Consider the following 18,730-nt stretch of genomic DNA (forward strand, 5'->3'; position numbering starts at 1 on the left):
GAGAAACCCTGTCTCGAAAAACCAAAAAAAAAAAAAAAAAAAGAGCATCTTTTTCCTTCCAGTGAAAACCTAAAAAAAAAAAAAAATTAAAAATTAAAAAAATTAAAAATAAAGTTACAACAGAGAATGTCATTTCCAAATAAAACCCTACAGGTTCTGTTTATTCCCCCATTGAGTGGCAGGGCTCAAGTCATCGTTAGGAGAGAATTTTATTTTAAAAGTGTCACCTTAAACTGCAAGGATGTCTGCTAAACATCACAATTAAACATGCCAAAGGAGAAGCCATGTTGTCACAATGCCCACTTACCCCCCAGACACCTCAAACCCACCCTTGCTGACCTTCTAACCCCTCCTTTTTTCTTTTTTTTTCATTTTATTAAACAAGAGAAAGTAGACAGATACATGTTGGTAAATGCTAACTGTCTGTATTCACATAGAGACACAGTGAAATCTCTGAGCCCAGTATACAGAGAATGGAAAAAAGCTAGAATTCTATGCACTTCTACACAGGGACCTAGCACTCTCCCAGTCTCCTGCAGAGCCCAGGGAGCCAGAGGGCTTTTCTTTCCCACCCACAGAGCACATTGGTAGTGTTGAATCCATAGTCTGAGAGAGAATAAAAATGAATTTAGAACAGAAGATGGAGATTCTTTTCTCGTTGTATTTTGCTCAAGGTATTTCCCCCCAAATAAGTTGAGAACCATGGTGTTGAGAAGAGACCTCAAAAACAGGGCGAATGAGCACAAGAGGGATTGGGGAGAGGAGGGAAATGACTGCAACTTGCTCCCAGGGACTGGAGAAAATTGAAAATAAAAGAAAGTCAAAAAGAGGGTTGGAATCCATCAGTCTTCCGTGCTAGTCATTCTTGCCTTCATCCTCCTCTCCTTCCTCCCCTTCGTCATCATCTTCATCTTCTTCATCTTCATCTTCATCCCCTTCTTCGCCAATATCTTCCAAGACTTCCTCCTCCTCCTCCCCCTCCTCCTCCTCCTCCTCATCTTCTGCCTCTCCTTCTTCATCATCCATATCAGGAACCAAATAGTACTGCAAGGGGTTTGGCCAAGTATCATCTTTGATGACCTCTCCTAACTCATCTACACCTGCATCAGAATGGTCAGTAAACCAGGTAAAGAAGCTCTCCGGCTCTTCATGCTGCCTCTTCCTGCTGGCCTGTGTTTGACTTGAACATTTTGTCAAATCCTTTCCAGATTTCCATTTGGTCTTCGTGGACTTTGATGACGGGTCACCACTCTCATTCAGATGAAATTCTTCGGAGAGAACTTTATTTTCAAAGTAAGGATTTTCATCAAAATAAAAATCTATTCTGTAACCTGACTTAATGTCTTCAAATTCTATCACTTCAACTCTGGTCAAGTAATGCAGTCTCTTCGTCTTCCTCCCCAAGCAGGGCAGATACTTGTGGATGGTTGACAAATGTTGTTACCCAAAAATTTGGGATTTTGGCGATCAATTCTGACCTCTTGTGAAAAAATGGCTGGTGGAGTTTGTTATATTTTTGTTCTACTTTCAAAATTTCCTCACTGGCTTGTTCATTAAGTCTCTCTATTTCATTTTGTACTTCGCCAATGTGTTCAATTGCTTCTTGCTGTTCTTTTTCTCCCTTCGGCAGGCTGAGCGAGGCCAGCTTGTCCTCCAGCTTCGCTGCAGGGACCCACTTGGGTTTCTTGGACTGGGGCAGGAGCGCGGACTGCCATTTCGGGGCCATGGCACGAGGGAAGTGGCGAGAGGCCAGCGGCCGGATCCTCGGTGCTCAGGGCAGGGAGAAAGTGGACGGAGCTGCCAACCCATAGGCTTTTGCAAGTACTAAAATGTAATACATCTAAACTGCTAGAAGGTCAAATCAGGCAATAAATGAAGTGAGGACCATTATTTTATTCCTACACTCAGTGCCAGTGTTCATGTTTCTATGGCTAGAAGGTAAAAATGAAAGGAATGCTCAGAAGATGACCCCTGTCTACATGTTTTTGTATAAACTAGGCACATTTGGGCTTATACTAAGGAATTGGAACTTTGATCATTGGAGTCAATGAAGAGTGAGGGGTCAAGTGTGAGTATCTTGATATACTTGAAGAGAAGACCTTAGTTTTTCACATTCTTCATGCTCACAGAGTGGGCCTGGACGGCATGCTGGACAATAGACTTTCTAGAAGCTGCCTGACCAATTGCCTCAGGCTTTGGAACAGGACTGGAGCTGTCATCGTCACTCGGATAGATGTGACCTTCATTTCACACCTGCATCTGTTCTCTGGGAGTCAAGTATGTGTGTACCAGGTGCAGAAAAGTCCTTTGCTGTGAGGAACACTGTGTAGTAATATCTGCTCATAAATGCAGTCATCTCATCTCAGAGCAATGCATTTCCAGGCTGGCTGGCTGCTCCATGCTGTTCTTTCAGGCAGAACTGCAGTGGGACTAAATTACCTTCCAGAAGCACCTTGTGGCAATTTGCTAATTATTTTGTGATGCCAGGTCAGCTATAAAGTTGACTTTCTTGCTGTTTTCTAGCCCAGAGTCACATGACAAAAAGACCATTTCTCAAAATAGCATGTGAGTGCCCAGCCTCTCAAGGAGAGGAATTTGGAACCCTCTGGCTTGGTTGCTTTGCATTCTTCCTCCTTGCATTTCCTTTTTCTGGCCCTAAGTTTTGGTTTTCTTGAGTTTTCCTTTTGTTGACATAATACAGTACAAGAAGCTGAGTGGCTTAGGGCAGCTGGGATGCAATCTTCATGGCTCTGCTGAGGGGATGATCAGTTCCATTTTCTCCCTACTTCTGCTGTTGCCAGCCACATTCCAAGGAAAGGTTCACAGTGGTGCCTCTCCAACAGCTACCTTAGTTATCAGTTACTTTTCTCTTAGTGCCTATCTGTCTGTGTGTCTTCTCTAATAAATACACCAGCAATTATATTAAGGACCCACCTGCTGCAGTCTGATCTCATCTAATTTTGTATATAATGACCTCATTTGTGGCTAAGTTCATATGTTATAGGGGTTAGGATGTGAACATTGGAGGAAAAAATTTTAAATTTTAATATAAAGTACACAAAGATACTTTACTTATGAAAGCTTGGATTTCTTTTCTAATTATTTTCCAGGATTGAGGCTAGTGAGAAGCTGCTTGAAGAGTGTTCACTGGGACCTGCAGAGGTGACTTAGTTGGTAAAGTACTTGTAAAAGTTAGGTGCTATGGTGCCGGGCGTTGGTGTCGCATGCCTTTAATCCCAGCACTCGGGAGGCAGAAGCAGGTGGATCTCTGTGAGTTCGAGGCCAGCCTGGTCTCCAGAGCAAGTGCCAGGATAGGCCCCAAAGATACACAGAGAAACTCTGTCTCGAAAAACAAACAAACAAACAAACGTTAGGTGCTATGGTGTGCACCTGTAACCTCACCACTGGGGTGGGTAGTTGAGATAGGCAGATTTTGAGAGCTCACTAGCCAGCCAGCCAGTCTAGACAAATTGGTAATCTCCAGATTAAATAAGAAATCATCTCTCAAAGAGTAAGATAGAGAATGACTGAGAAGGCATCAGATGTCAATCTCCAACCTCCAATGCATGTTCACACATGCACACATGGGCTCACACAAACACACCCACACCCACAACTTCCTCACTCATTGTGTTCATTGTAGGTGATAGCTGGAAAGATGAGGGCTCATCTTCAAACATGCTAACTACATACACATGTGTATAGGCTCAAGCACTCCTGTTGGTCTATATTTGTCTGTTTTAATGATCACAGTCTATATAATTCTAGTACAACGTCAGTATCCAACCAAGAAAGAGAAGGAATCACATCTCACTGAGTTAAGGCTCACATTCAGTAGTCTCCCTTATTCTCAAAGCACCTCTTCAGTGACAAAACCCTTGTTTATAAGTGGAGGAAAAAATTATATGGTCATATGAAAAGTATAGCAAGGAAGTTAAAATTCTGAGGTTATTCATTTCAGAAAACCCTGTTCTCTTTTAGTTAAACAGGGCAAGTGTGAAATTTACTGGAGATCCTGAGCTACAATACAGTGTGAAACACTCTACTCTTTTTGTGTATTTTGTTAGTTTCATCTGAAGCTCCTCAGATGCTATACCGCTTTTTATAAATTGTGTTGTCTGTGGAACATTCCCTTCCTGCTCACCTTTCCTCCTCATTTCCACATTCCATGGAGGTACAACATTCAGCTTGAGGGTCTCTGGGTAGTAAAAAAAAACCAGTTAAGTGGTTCTGAGATTTTGAGACTCTTTCATTCCTTATGGATATTGCAAGGACATACTTAGCCCCATAGAAAGAACCATAGTTTTGAATTTAGCTGTGTGGATTGGGCCTTCAGTTTCCTTAATTAGACAGTGAAGTGTTGGGACTTAATGACTTCTAAGAGTCTCTTTGAAATACAGGCTTCTAGGACTCTGGCTTACAATGACTTTTCTAAATTGTTTTCAAGCATTGACCAGGGTGTTAATCATGCTTTTATGACACCAATGTGAGTTGGCATTTTTCTCAGTTCTTCTGATACAAACCTTCTGTTGCATGAAGAACTTTCCTTAATCTTTGACCTCCATGGCCTTCAGGCTTGTCAATGCTTGTGGCTCAGCAGTCACCTTGTAAAGTGAACCAGCCATTTTGCATTTCTTTCTGCCAATATTCCTGCTCTCCAACGGCTGTCCCAGAGGTTATTGATGATGGGTATGGCCCAATGTGATCTCTAATATTTGTGTAGCTCTTTATACTTTCACAATGAATTCATGAGCATTCATTTATTTAATCCCCATGATAGTCTGGAGATAGGTTCTCCTGGCATTTCTGTTCTCATTTGAAGAATGAGAAAACCAAGGAACATTGAAGCTATGCCATCTTAACAAGGTCACGGAGTATACTAGTGCCAGACAGAAGACTGGAATACAAATTTTCTGGCTTGTAGTTGCTTCTTTCCAGTACATTACATTTGAACTGAACTATAAGATGAAGAAAGAAAAGAATTTAACATATATATGCAAAATTCATAGTTCTGTAGGCCTGAACTATGCCATGTAAACTTTATTAAATTTGGTTGGTTTCAAAGGACAGTTCAGATACTAGTGAGGGCCCAGTGCACTTAGTGGGGGAAATAACCCTTGGTAGGATCATCTTGTGTCCTGCATGGGAATTCTACTGTAGGTGCTTGAGGAGGGAGGGAAGCTGAGAGGATATGTTATCTCTTCCTAAAAGATAGGAGACATCAGGAATGTTGTTTTCCCCTCCCTTGAGTGGATGATGTGATATTTAAAGTTGTCAGGAATTCTTTGTGGATTCTTCATCTGCGGTGGATGGGTCTAGGGACTGATGTGAAGGAAGCACTGTCAGGCCTCTATCACAGTGTCTTCCTTATTTTCCTCATTGACTATTGGGAGGATCAGACTTGATTATCTAAGATATTGTGTTATGGAAATTCAACTCACAGCCAGAAAAATGCATCATGGCTTTGTGAAAGAATGGTTTGAAGATATAGGAGCCAGCTCAAGATTTCCACCTTGCTTGATGTTTCTGAGGCTTCTATCAGATGTTTTTTTCTAGAATGCTGAACCCAGTATCTAGGTCTTTCCATAATTGGTTCTGGAAGACAAGCTATTTCTTCTCATCTTTTGAGGTTTTGATTTTGTTAAGATATTTTTGATAAGAAACTTTTTTGAAATGGTTTGTGATTTTTAAGAACACATTTATAAATATCCCAAGCTAAAAACAAAATGAGTTTTCCTCCAGCTTTAGTAGCATGTGTCCTACCTGTTTCATTTTAGTGTATCTGGCATTTCTTTTTTTCTAGGAACTATCTTCCCTCTCTCTATGTATTTCTGGTGGGATTGAAAAGGATTTGTCCTTGCCTTCTTTTTTTTTTCTTTCAATGATTGGCTCAAGGATGCAAAGGGGTTCTCACAGCAGTTGCTGAAGTAAGCTTTGATCATTGGTAGTTAGAGAGCAACACTCATTGCTAACTGTAAGGAAGGTTTAACCTGGAGCTGTTGCTGGGGTATTTGATGTCCTGCAGGAACAGCCTTCTGGTATGAAGCCCCACAATGGAAAGCAGAAAAACAGAACATAGAAAGATGTATTTTTTTGTGTGTTTCACAATATATACAATGTATTCTAATGATATTCTATCCCTAATACCCTCTGGTAACCTTTCCCCTCCCTTCCCTTCCCTTCAGTCATGGGGTCTCTTCACAGCAATAGAAACCTTAACTAAGTCAGTCTCTATAGTTCAAGTTTATTGATGGAGTTTTGTAATAGGTCCCCAGACCTTAGCACCATTGATACTGTGTTAGACACACAGTTCTGAACTTAGAACACAGTATGGAGGCCCCAATACCTGGCAAAATGGCAACAAAGATTTAATCCATCAAAACCTAGTGCATAGTTCCAAGATCCAGGAAAGTCCCTAAATGTACTAACCTTGCTTTTTGACTTCTGTAGTTTTGCTTCTCCTAATTGTTCTTGGTAACCAAAGTGTGTAACCAGGATGTGGTTTTGTGCATAAAAGACAAAAAATGGTGAGACATAAGGCTCCTTAATTTGGGCAAGTTCCCTATGTAGCTGCCATCAGGCAATGCAGATTTTTTAAAAATTTTCTATTTATTTATTTATTTATTTATTTATTTATTTATTTATTTATTTATATTTTAGGTATCAGTGCCCTGTCTGCATGTATGCCTACATGTCAGAAGAGGGTATCAGATATCTTTATAGATGGTTGTGAGCCACCATGTGGATGCTGGGAATTGAACTCAGGACCGCTGAATGAATGCTCTTAAACTCTGAGCCATCTCTCCAGCCCCTGAAGTGCAGACTTTCTATCTATAAGAATGTGTTCTCAGGTCGAGTTACCTTGCAACAGGAAGGACAGACTTGGGGTAATCTGGTCTTGCTGCAAAGCTAGACATCTTTGGGAAAATTATTCAACTGATCTGCTTCCTGGTTCTTCTCATCTGCTAATGGGGGATGCTCCTGACAACTTTACACGACCCCTGAGAGGATAATACCTTCAGTTCCTGGCATTGTTAAGCTGGAGTTTTCCCTTGTCTGGCAATTTACAATAGAAAGTGTATTCTTGAAAGTTTCTAGAGGAGGCAGTAGCCAGATGAAATCTATTACCAGTGGTTGGATTTATGGTGAGATCTTTGATCCATTTGCACTTAAGTTTTGTGCATGGTGACAGGTATGGGTCTATCTGCAATCTTCTGCATGTCCGAATCCAATTGTGCCAGCACCATTTGTTGAAGATGCTATCTTTTTTCCATTGTATAGATTTAGCACCTTTGTCAAAAATAAGGTATTCGTAGGTGTGTGGGTTAATATCAGGGTTTTCATTTCGATTCCATTGATCTGTCTATTTTTCTGCCAATACCAAGCTGTTTTCAGAACTATGGCTCTATAGTAGAGCTTGAAGTCAGGAATGGTGATGCCTCTAGAAGATCCTTTATTGTAAAGAGTTGTTTTGGCTATCTTGGGTTTTTTATTTTTCCATATGAAGTTGAGTATTGTTCTTTCAATGTCTGTGAAAAACTGTGTTGGGATTTTGATGGGGATTGCATTGAATCTGTAGATTGCTTTTGGCAGGATTGCCATTTTTACTAGGTTAATTCTACCTCTCCAAGAGCATGGGAGTTCTTTCTATTTTCTGGTATCTTCTTTAATTTCTTTCTTTAAAGTCTCAAAGTTCTTATTGTACAGGTCTTTCACTTTTTTGTTAGTGTTACCCCAAGATATTTTATGTTGCTTGTGGATATTGTGAAAGGTGATGTTTCCCTGATTTCTTTCTCATTGGATTTATCATCTGTATATAGTAGGGCTACTGATTTTTTTGAGTTAATTTTGTATCCTGCTACTTTGCTGAAGGTGTTTATCAGTGATAGGAGTTCCCTGGTAGAGTTTTTCGGGTCACTAATATAGACTATCATGTTGTCTGCAAATAGTGAAAGTTTGACTTCTTCCTTTCCAATTTGTATCCCTTTAATCCCCTTTTCTTTTCTTATTGCTCTAGCCAGAACTTCAAGTACAATATTGAAGAGATATGGAGAGAGTGGACAGCCTTGTCTTGTTCCTGATTTTAGAGGAAACACTTTGAGTTTCTCTCCATTTAGTTTGATGTTGGCTATTGGTTTGGTGTATATTGCATTTATCATGTTTAGATATGTTTCTGTTATTCATGTTCTCTCCAAGATCTTTATCATGAAGGGATGTTGGATTTTGTCAAAGGCCTTTTCAGCATCTGGTGAGATGATCATGTGGTTTTTCTTTTTCAGTTTGTTTATATGGTAGATTACATTGATGAATTTTCAAATGCTGAATCATCCTTGCATCCCTGGGATGAAGCCTACTTGATCATGGTAGATGATTTTTCTGATATGTTCTTGGATTTGGTTGGCCAATATTTTATTGACTATTTTAGCATCAATGTTCATGAGGGATATCAGTCTGTATTTCTCTTTCTTAGTCATATCTTTGTGTGGCTTGGGTATCAAAGTGATTGTAGCCATGTAGAAAGAGATTGGCAATGTCCCATCTGCTTCTATTGTTTGGAACAGTTTGAGGAATACTGGAATTAGCTCTTGTTTTAATTTCTGGTAGAATTCTGCAGTGAAGCCATCTGGCCCTGGGCTTTTTTTTGGTTGGGAGGCTTTTGATGACTGCTTCCATTTCGTTATCTGATCTTGATTTAATTTTGGTAAGTGATATTTATCCAGAAAGCTGTCCATTTCCTTTAGATTTTCCAATTTTGTAGAGTACAGGTTTTCAAAGTATGACCTGAAGATTCTCTGGATTTCCTCAGTGTCCGTTGTTAAATGCCCCTTTTCATTTCTGATTTTGTTAATTAGCATGCTCTCTCTCTGCCTTTTGGTTAGGTTGGCTAGAGTTTTGTCTATCTTATTGATTTTTTTCAAAGAACCAACTCTTGTTTCATTGATTCTTTGTACTGTTTTCCCAGTTTCTACTTTGTTGATTTCGGCTCTCAGGTTGATTATTTCCTGGTGTCTACTCCTCCTTGGTGTGTTTGTTTCTTTTTGCTCTAAATCTTTGAGTTGTTCTGTCAATTCTCTAATGTGACTTTCCTCCAGTTTCTTCATGTGGGCACTTAGTGCTATGAACTTCCCTCTTAGCACTGCTTTCAAAGTGTCCCATAAGTTTGGGTATGTTTTGTCTACATTCTTATTAAATTCTAGGAAGTCTTTCATTTCTTTTTTTTTATTTCTTCCTCAACCCAGGAATGGTGCAATTGGGTATTATTCATTTTCCATGCAAATGTAGGTTTTCTGCAATTGTATTGCTGTTGAATTCTAGCTTTAATGCATGGTGATCTGATAAGATAAAGAGGGTTATTTCAATTCTTTTGTAATTGTGGAGGTTTGCTTTGCTGCCAACTATGTGGTCAATTTTTTAGAAGGTTCCATGTGGTGCCTGAGAAGAAGGTATATTCTTTTGTGTTTGGATGGAATGTTCTATAGATATCTGTTAAACCCAGTTGGGTCATAACTTCTGTCAGATCCTTTGTTTCTTTGTTAAGTTTCTGTCTGGTGGTCCATCTAGTGGTATAAGGGGGTTGTTGAAGTCTCCTACTATAAGTGTGTGTGGTTTTATGTGTGGTTTGAGCTTTAGTAATGCTTCTTTTACAAATGTGGGTGCCTTTGTATTTGGAGCACAGATATTCAGGATTGAGACTTCATCTTGATGGACTTTTCCTGTGATGAGTATGAAATGCCCTTCTTCATCTCTTTTGATTAATTTTAATTTAAAGTCTAATCTGTTAGATATTAGGATTGCTACACCAGCTTGTTTCTTGAGCCCATTTGATTGGAAAATCTTTTCCCATCCTTTTACTCTGAGGTATCACCTGTCTTTGAAGTTGAGGTGTGTTTCTTGTAAACAGCAGAAGGATGGATTCTGTCTTCATATCCATTCTGTTAGCCTATATCTTTTTATGGGTAAGTAAAGACCATTGACATTTAGGGATATTAATGTCCATTGTTCATTGGTTCTTCTTTGTCTTGGATTTATTTTTGTTTGTGTCATTGTGTGTGGATTTTGCCTTCCTGTTTCCTTTTGTTTTTGGTAAAATTAGATTATCTATTGCCAGTGTTTTTGTGAGTGTAGTTATGTTCGTTGGGTTGGAGTTTTACTTCCAGAACTTTCTGTAGTGCTGGATTTGTGGATATGTATTTTTTAAATCTGTTTTTGTCATGGAATTTCTTGTTTTCTCCATCTATAGTGCTTGAAAGGTTTGCTGGGTACAGTAGTCTGGGTTGACATCCATGCTCCCTTAGTGCTTGTAGAGTATCTATCCAAGACCTTCTGGCTTTCAGTGTTTCCATTGAGAAGTCGGGTGTGATTCTGATTGGTTTGCCTTTATATGTTACTTGGCCTTTTTCCTTTGCTGCTCTTAATATTTTCTCTTTATTCTGTAGATTTGGTGATTTGATTATTATGTGTCCGGGGGACTTCTTTTTGTAGTTCAGTCTGTTTGGTGTCCTGTAAGCTTCTTGTACTTTCATAGGCATATCCTTCTGTAGGTTGGGGAAGTTTTCTTCTATGATTTTGTTGAATATGTTTTCTGTACCTTTGAGCAGTGTTTCTTCACCTTCTTCTACACCCATTATTCTTAGGTATGGTCTTTTTACGGTGTCCCATATTTCCTGGATATTTTGTGTTTGGGATTTGTTGGACTTGAGGTTTTCTTTGGTTGATGAATATATATCCTCTAGCGAGTCTTCAATAGCTGAGATTCTCTCTTCCATCTCTTGAATTCTATTGGTTATACTCACATCTTTACTTCCTGTTTGCTTATCCAGCCTTTCCATTTCCAGCATGGTTTCATTCTGTGTTTTCTTTATTGTGTCTATTTCAGCTTTCATGCTTTGAACTGTTTCAAGAACTTCCTTCACTTGTTTGGATGTTTTTTCTTGGGTTTCTTTAGATTCTTTAATAGATTTGTTCATTTCTTGAATTTTTTGGTTTGTCTTTGTCCATTTCCTGTAATTTTTTGTTTGCTTTTTCTTCTATTTCTTTAAGGGATTTTCTTGTTTCCTCTTTAAAGGTCTCTATCATCTTGCTGAGATAATTTTTGAGGTCCATCTTATCTTCATCCTCTGTGTTCGGCTTTTCAGATCTTGCTGAAGTGTAGTCCCTAGATTCTGGTGGTGTCATATTGGTCTTTCTGTTGTTGAGTGAAATCTTATTCTGTCTTCTTCCCATATCTTCTTCTAGTGGGTACAAGTGGGGTCTCTCTATCTCCTCTTGTGACACAGTGGTGTGTGTGGGCCATTCCCAGCCTTCTTTAGTTGCCTGCATTTCTTTGTGTAGTGTTCAGGCCTCATGTCCTTTCCCACATGAAGTCTCACAACCTTGACTGCTTAAACATGAGATGAACAAGAAGGACCTCAATAAGGATGCTGATATGAACAGGGAATCCCACACAGTATGTTAAGTAGTAGTCAGTAGCTGTTTCAGTGTACTGAGATTGAGAATGTGTCACATAGACAAGGAGTAAGTAGATCTTTTTGCCTGACTACTTTTGATTTCAAAACATTGTTATGTGTCCTGGGGACATGGCCCAAATATTCTTTTGTTTCATTATGCAATTACAAGTAATCAGGTTTGTTGTGCTCTGTATATCATATTCATCTGTCACGGTTAGTGACTCATGGTTACTTGAATGGTTGAGATGAGTGTAAATATTGAGGTCAATATTCTCAGCCTTTCTCACCTTGCTCAGTCATACAAATTATTTTCTAATGCTATTGAAATTCTGCTTTACATTTACAATTAGTTTTAATTTCTTGGCTCTCTCCTTTCCCCCAAAACATAAATTTTTCTATTTTTAAAAGTTAGTGATTATTTTGAAATACTTACTACAAATGTTATAAAATTATGAATGTTAAAGTGAGTGTTCATTCTACTGGGGAATAAATAGGTCAGCCTAAATGTTAATTTTCTATTTATGTATAACTTTCTGGGAAAATTCTTGTTAAAAATTGAGGCAGATCACTGCAGTTATATTCTCCCATCTCTGTTCCTTTCAGTGAACACCACTTGTTTGACATATTGGCACAATCAATGATCTTATTCACTGTTTTAGGGGATTGTTGGATGGCACTTGCTTACATCAATTTGACATTGTGTGTGTGCAGGCTCAAAGATTATTTGTCTTGTTCTTTTCTCCTTGCTCAATGCAAACAATGACCAATCAAACCTTCCTTTACATAAATCTTTTTATGCACAGTCATACATATTTGTAATATGTCTATAAAGTCATTTTTCCTGAAGAATTAAGACAAAGAACTCCTTGCCTCATCTAAAGATCTTTATTTCTATATTACTCAACTAACATGGTAATTACTTTTTTAAGTTGGCAACTTTAACAACTTGAATTCTACGTTATATTTTTCATTCACAGATCATTTCTAATTCCAAAATATAGTTTTTAACTGTCTACATGAACCAAGTCTTTAAATCTCTGTGCACCAACCCAATTGCCAATGATTCTGTTCAATTCTAATAGTATCTGAGTATCTGGGGTCTTCTCTAGGAGACTGCTTTCACTTCAGATACCAACTGCAACATCACTCCATACAGTTAGTAGTTCCCATGACTCTCCTTTCTGATTTGATTCTTTTGTGGAATGACTCTGAGAACTCAGGAAAGCAATTTCCCTGTTACTAGCTTATTTTCAATATCCACTGAATAGAAGAGATATTCTGTTAGTCTGGATACCCAAGCAATACAATAGAATCTTTCTGTCTCCTATCTATCTATCTATCTATCTATCTATCTATCTATCTATCTATCTATCTGTCTGTCTATCTACCATCTATCTAAATTACTACATAATATATACATATAACTAGAAGCAGTATTATTTCAAAATTATTGAAAACAGTGTAATTCCTACTAATCTGCCTCATGTTTGTTTTTAGTTTTATGTACATGTTTTGTACAAATTATTTGTAAGTATAGAAACTGTATGTGGGTAGGTAGTTGATAAAAGGATGGTTAGATAGATAAATGTGGATTTTAAGAGGTGTATTATTGTGGCTCATGTGATCATGAAGGCCAAGGTGTCTGATAAGCATGATGTTTGATTCCTGGCTTGCTTCAAGTCTAGAAACCTCATATCAGGGGAGCCAATGGTGCTGTTTTTTTTCCTTTTTGTTTTATTAGAAAGAAAATTATTTTACATGCCAATCCCAGGTCCCTCTCCCTCTCCTCCTCCCCTGTCCCCCCCAATTAACGCCCTACCTACCCATACCCTTTCTGCTCCCCAGAGAGGGTGAGGCCTTCCACAGGGGGTCTTCAAAGTCTGTCATAGTCTTTGGGATAGGGTCTAGGCCAACCCCCTTGTGTCTAGGCTCAGGGAGTATGCCTCCATGTAGGATGGGCTCCTAAAGTTCATTCCTATGGTAGTGATAAGTACTGATCCACTACAAGAGGCCCCATAGATTTCCAAGGTCTCTTCACTGACACCCACATTCAGGGAGTCTGGATTATTCCCATGATGGTTTCCCAGGTATCAGTCTGTGGACCAAGAGTTCTCCCTTGTTCAGGTCAGCTGTTTCTATGGGTTTCACTAGTCTGGTATGGACACCTTTGTTCATCAGTCCTCCTTCTCTGCATCTGGATTTCAATTCAGTTCAAGGTTTAGCTGTGGGTGTCTGCTTCTACTTCTACCAGCTGCTGGATGAAGGCTATACGATGTCACATGAATTAGTCATCAATCTCATTATCATAAGAGGGCATTTAAGTAGCCCCTCCTCTCTTGCTTAGATTGTTAGTTGGTGTCATCTTTGTAGCTCTCCAGACATTTCCCTAGTGCCTGATTTCTCTTTGAACTTAAAATGTCTCCCTCTATTATATTATCTCTCTTTTTTTTATTTTTTATTAGTTCAAATTAGGAACAAGCTTGCTTCACAGACAATCCCTTCTCCCTCTCCCTCACCTCTCCCCCAACCCCCCAACCCCCACCTGCCCCCCACGCCATCCACCCTCCCCTCCCCAGGTAGGGTAGAGCCCTCAACCGGGTATTATATTATCTCTTATCTTGCTCTCTTCTCTTCTTCCCCCAACTCAACCTCCCTGTCCCATCATGTCTTCCTCACCCCTCCTCTTCTCCCCTTCTCATTCTCCTAGTTCCCTCTCCCCACACTCCCAATTTGCTCAGGAGATCTTGTCCCTTTCATCTTTTCCAGGGGACCATGTATCTCTCTCTTAGGGTCCTCCTTGTTTACCAGCCTCTGTGGCAGCCTGGGCTGCAGGCTGACAATCCTTTACTCTATGTCTAAAATCCACATATGAGTGAGTATATATAATGCCTGTCTTTTTGTGACTGGGTTACCTCACTCAGAATGGTTTCCTCTAGTTCCATCCAGTTGCCTTCGAATTTCAAGATACCATTGCTCCCCCCTCCCCCCCCCCGCTGAATAGTACTCCACTCTGTAAATGTACCACATTTTCTTTATCCATTCTTCAGTTGAGGGGCCTCTAGGTTGTTTCTAGGTTCTGGCTATTACAAATAATGCTGCTATGAACATCGTTGAACAGATGTCCTTGTTGTATGAATGTGCTTCTTTTGGGTATATGCATAAGAGTGGGATTGCTGAATCTTGTGGTAGACTGATTCCCATTTTCCTGAGGAATAGCCATATAGATTTCCAAAGTGGCTGTACGAGTTGGCACTCCCACCAGCAGTGGAGGAGTGTTCCTCTTTCTCCACAACCTCTCCAGCATAAACTGTCATTGATGTTTTTGATTTTAGCCATTCTGACAGTGTAAGATAGTATCCCTGATTTCAAGTTCTATTATAGAGCTATAGTCCTGAAAACAGCTGGGTATTGGCACAAATGTAGACAGGTAGACCAATGGAATCGAGTTGAAAACCCTCATATTAACCCACACACCTATGAATGCCTGATTTTTGACAAAGAAGCCAAAGCTTTATAATGGAAAAAAGAAAGCCTCTATAACAAATGGTGCTGGCATAACTGGATGCTGGCATGTAGAAGACTGCAGATAGATCCATGTCTATTGCCATGCATGAAACTTAAGTCCAAATGGATCAAAGAGCTCAACATAAACCCAGCCACACTGAACTTACTAGAAGAGAAAGTTGGAAATAATACCCTTGAAGGAATTGGTACAGGAGACTGCTTCCTGAACATAACACCAGTAGCAAGACACTGAGAGCCACAATTAATAAATTGGACCTCCTGAAACTGAGAAGCTTCTGTAAGGCAAAGGACAAAGTCAGCAACACAAAACGACAGCCCATAGAATGGGAAAAGATCTTCACTAACCCCACATCTGACAGAGGACTGATTTTCAAAATATACAAAGAACTCAAGAAGCTAGTCTCTGAAACACCAAATAATCCAATTAAAAAGTGGGGTACAGAACTAAATAGACAATTATCAATAGAGGAATCTAAAACAGCTGAAAGACGCATAAGTGTTCAACATCCTTAGCCATCAGGGAAATGCAAACCAATGGTGCTGTTTGAAGATAAGATCAAAGCCTGAGAACCTGGGACACCACTGATGCAAGTTTAAATAGATTAATCTGGAGTTGTGATGTTCAAGGTCAGGAGATGCATCCCAAATCCAAGGGGGGGAAGAAGAGAGAGAAGGAGGGAGAAAGGGAGGGAGGAAAAGAGAAAGGGAGGTAGAAAGTGAAAGAGAGAGATAGGGAGGGAGGGATGGAGAGAGAGTTAGTGAGAGAGGAGAGAGAGAGAGAGAGAGAGAGAGAGAGAGAGAGAGAGAGAGAGAGAGAGAGAGTTACCTCACTTGATTGGGTAGTTCCTGATCATTATCCCTCAGGGTTAGATCTTCCCCACTCAGGCCTCCAGCTCACACACCCTTTTCTAGATATATCTTCACACACACACACACACACACACACACACACACACACACACACACACACACACACACATTTCTCTGATACTCAGCTTGAAGTTTGAACCCCAATATCAGTCTCTGGGTCATTTATTTATTGTGCTACAGTTAAAATCTTCCTTATTTGTGTGAAACATCTCTCTCTCTCTCTCTCTCTCTCTCTCTCTCTCTCTATATATATATATATATATATATATATATGTACGTATATATATATGTTGGACATTAAATTTGAATGTTCCATAAGGAAACTTTCCATTTAACTATGAAAAATTTCCAGTGTATTTTGTTACTTTGGATCGCTCTATTCTTTATGTTCTGAACTTGGCTAATAACTCTATCATAAGCATAAAATTGCTTCCTCAAAGACATCACTGTTGAGAACACTGTGTTTGTGGGGGTATGCTGAGTTTCCTCTTATCAGATTTCTTGGTCCATACTGGGTCTTTCTACCATTACAGCTGGTTGGACTTCTTAATATATTACATGTGACATCCTATATTATAGTACATATTTCCATTACTTAAATAGTACTGGAAAAGCAACAATGTTAAATGTGGTGATATATTATTTATGATTTATTAAATCCTGCCTGAGGATTCAGAAAGCAAAGTCAGCCACAAGCTATAGAGATCAGGCAGTGGTGATACACACCTTTATTCCCAGCAGCCAAAAGGTAGAAGGTGGTGGTACACACCATTAATCCTAGGACTCAGGATTAAGAGGTAGATGGATCTCTGGGAATCCATGCCACCCAGATATACACAAGATTGATCCAGTCCTAAAGAGGATCTCTGTGAGTCCAAGGCCACCCAGATATACACAAGATTGATCCAGTCCTAAAGAGTAACAGCTCACACAAAGATCATATCAGCACCTCGGTTCACATGTCTTTAATTCCAGCACTAGAAGGGTATAAAAGTTGGGACAGGGTCTTTAGTATTCAGTATCAGGTATTTATTCTCCAGACACACTGAGGATAGGAAGACATTGAAGTCTCTGGATTCTCCAGCCATGCTGAGGAGAAGCAGAAGACTGAGGTTTGTTGGAGCCAGGCTCTCCATTCAGTCTGAGGTAGATTGAGAGCTAGTGACATGCTGTTTTATTTTTCTGATCTTCAGCTTGAAGTTTAAACCCCAATATCAGACTCTAGGTCATTTATTTTTCATGCTACAGTTAAAATTTTTCTTATTTGTGTGAAACATCTCATGAACTCATTAGGATGGAAGACCTGCTTGGAATCCTGAACTCATCCCAAGCCTAGAAAAGTTCTGTACCAAAGAGTGGACTTACATATTTGATCTAACTTTAGATTTTAGGAACAGCCATTTTGATCTGGTAGTTTCAGAGGCATCTTGTCCTGTATTTATATAACTAGCAAATGCTAATATGTATGGATGAGGTCTTGCCACTTCTTCAGAGTATGTGCCTTTACTTTCTTACCAAGCCAAGTGTGTTTCAGATGGGGAACACTGTAATTTGACCCTCTTAAAGATTTGGTGACCTTTCCTTACCTTTTTGTAAAATTGAAAATTCATATAATATATTCTTACCACAATTTTCCCTCCCGCATAACAGGCTCTTCTTCTTCTTCTTCTTCTTCTTCTTCTTCTTCTTCTTCTTCTTCTTCTTCTTCTTCTTCTTCTTCTTCTTCTTCTTCTTCTTCTGAAGCACTCTTACTTTCCTATCCATCCCCCCATTCCCTCACCCTCCTATTATTATCCCATGATCCTCACCAACTCCACACCTCAACCATCCCCTCCTCAGGGATAGTGAGGCACTCCACAAGAGGCCAACAAAGTCCTTCACATAATTTGGGGGAGTGTCTAGGACCTCTTTCCTGTATCTGGGCTGCAATAGTACCCCTCCATAGGGAATGGACTCCCAAAGTCCATTTGTGCTGTAGGGGCAAACACTGGCTCCACTGTTAGAGGTCCCATAGACTGTCTTGGCCTTCTAGCAGGGACCCACATTCTGAGGGCTTGGTTTCGTCCAATGCTGGTTCCCCAGCTTTATGACTCAGGTCTCCATGCTCTCACTAGGTCAGATCAACTGTTTCTGTGGGTTTCTCCAGCACCACCTTGGCTCCTTTGCTCCTCCTTCTTCCCTCTTCAAATAATGGATCCCTGGAATATGACTCAATATTTAGCTGTGGGTACCTGTTTCTGCTTCCATCAGCTACTGGATGAAGACTCTAGGAATGGCAACCAAGGTAGTCATCAATCTCATTATAGGGGAAGGGCATCAAAGGCAGCAGCTTCTCCACCACTGCCTAGATTCTTAGTTGGGGTCATCCCTGTGGATCCCCTGATACTTCCTCTTTGCCAGACCTCTCTCCAAACCTATACTGGCTCCCTCTAACAAGGCATCTACATTCTTGCCCTCCTCTATTCCTCCCCTGTCTCAGTCCTCCTGTTCTCCTCCATCATCCCCTTCTCCCCCTCTTCCTTTCCCACCTCCTTCCTCTCTCTCCCCATGCTCCCAATTTGCTCAGGGGTTCTTGTCCCCCTCCTCTTCTTCGAGAGACCATGTCATCTTTTCTTGGGGTCCTCCTTGTATACTAGCTCCTCTGGTGGTACAGATTGCAGACTGGTAATCCTTTGCTCTATGTCTAAAATCCATACATCAGTGAGTACATACCATGTTTATCTTTTTGTGACTGGGTTACCTTACACAGGATGGTTTCTTCTAGTTCCATCCATTTGCCTGCAAATTTCAAGGTTCCATTTTTTTCTGCTGTGTAGTACTCCATTATGTAAATGTGCCACATTTCTCTACCCATTCCTCAGTTGAGGGGCATCTAGGTTGCTTCCAGG

At 40.0% G+C, this 18,730-nt stretch overlaps 1 pseudogene; it reads right to left on the bottom strand.

Annotated features, from left to right (window-relative positions):
- Positions 1–843: 843 nt before the first annotated feature.
- On the bottom strand, positions 844–1,732 carry LOC100768445 (annotated as a pseudogene).
- Positions 1,733–18,730: the final 16,998 nt, after the last annotated feature.

This window comes from Cricetulus griseus (genome assembly GCF_003668045.3).
Source record: "Cricetulus griseus strain 17A/GY chromosome 1 unlocalized genomic scaffold, alternate assembly CriGri-PICRH-1.0 chr1_1, whole genome shotgun sequence".
Taxonomy (NCBI): Eukaryota; Metazoa; Chordata; class Mammalia; order Rodentia; family Cricetidae; genus Cricetulus; species Cricetulus griseus.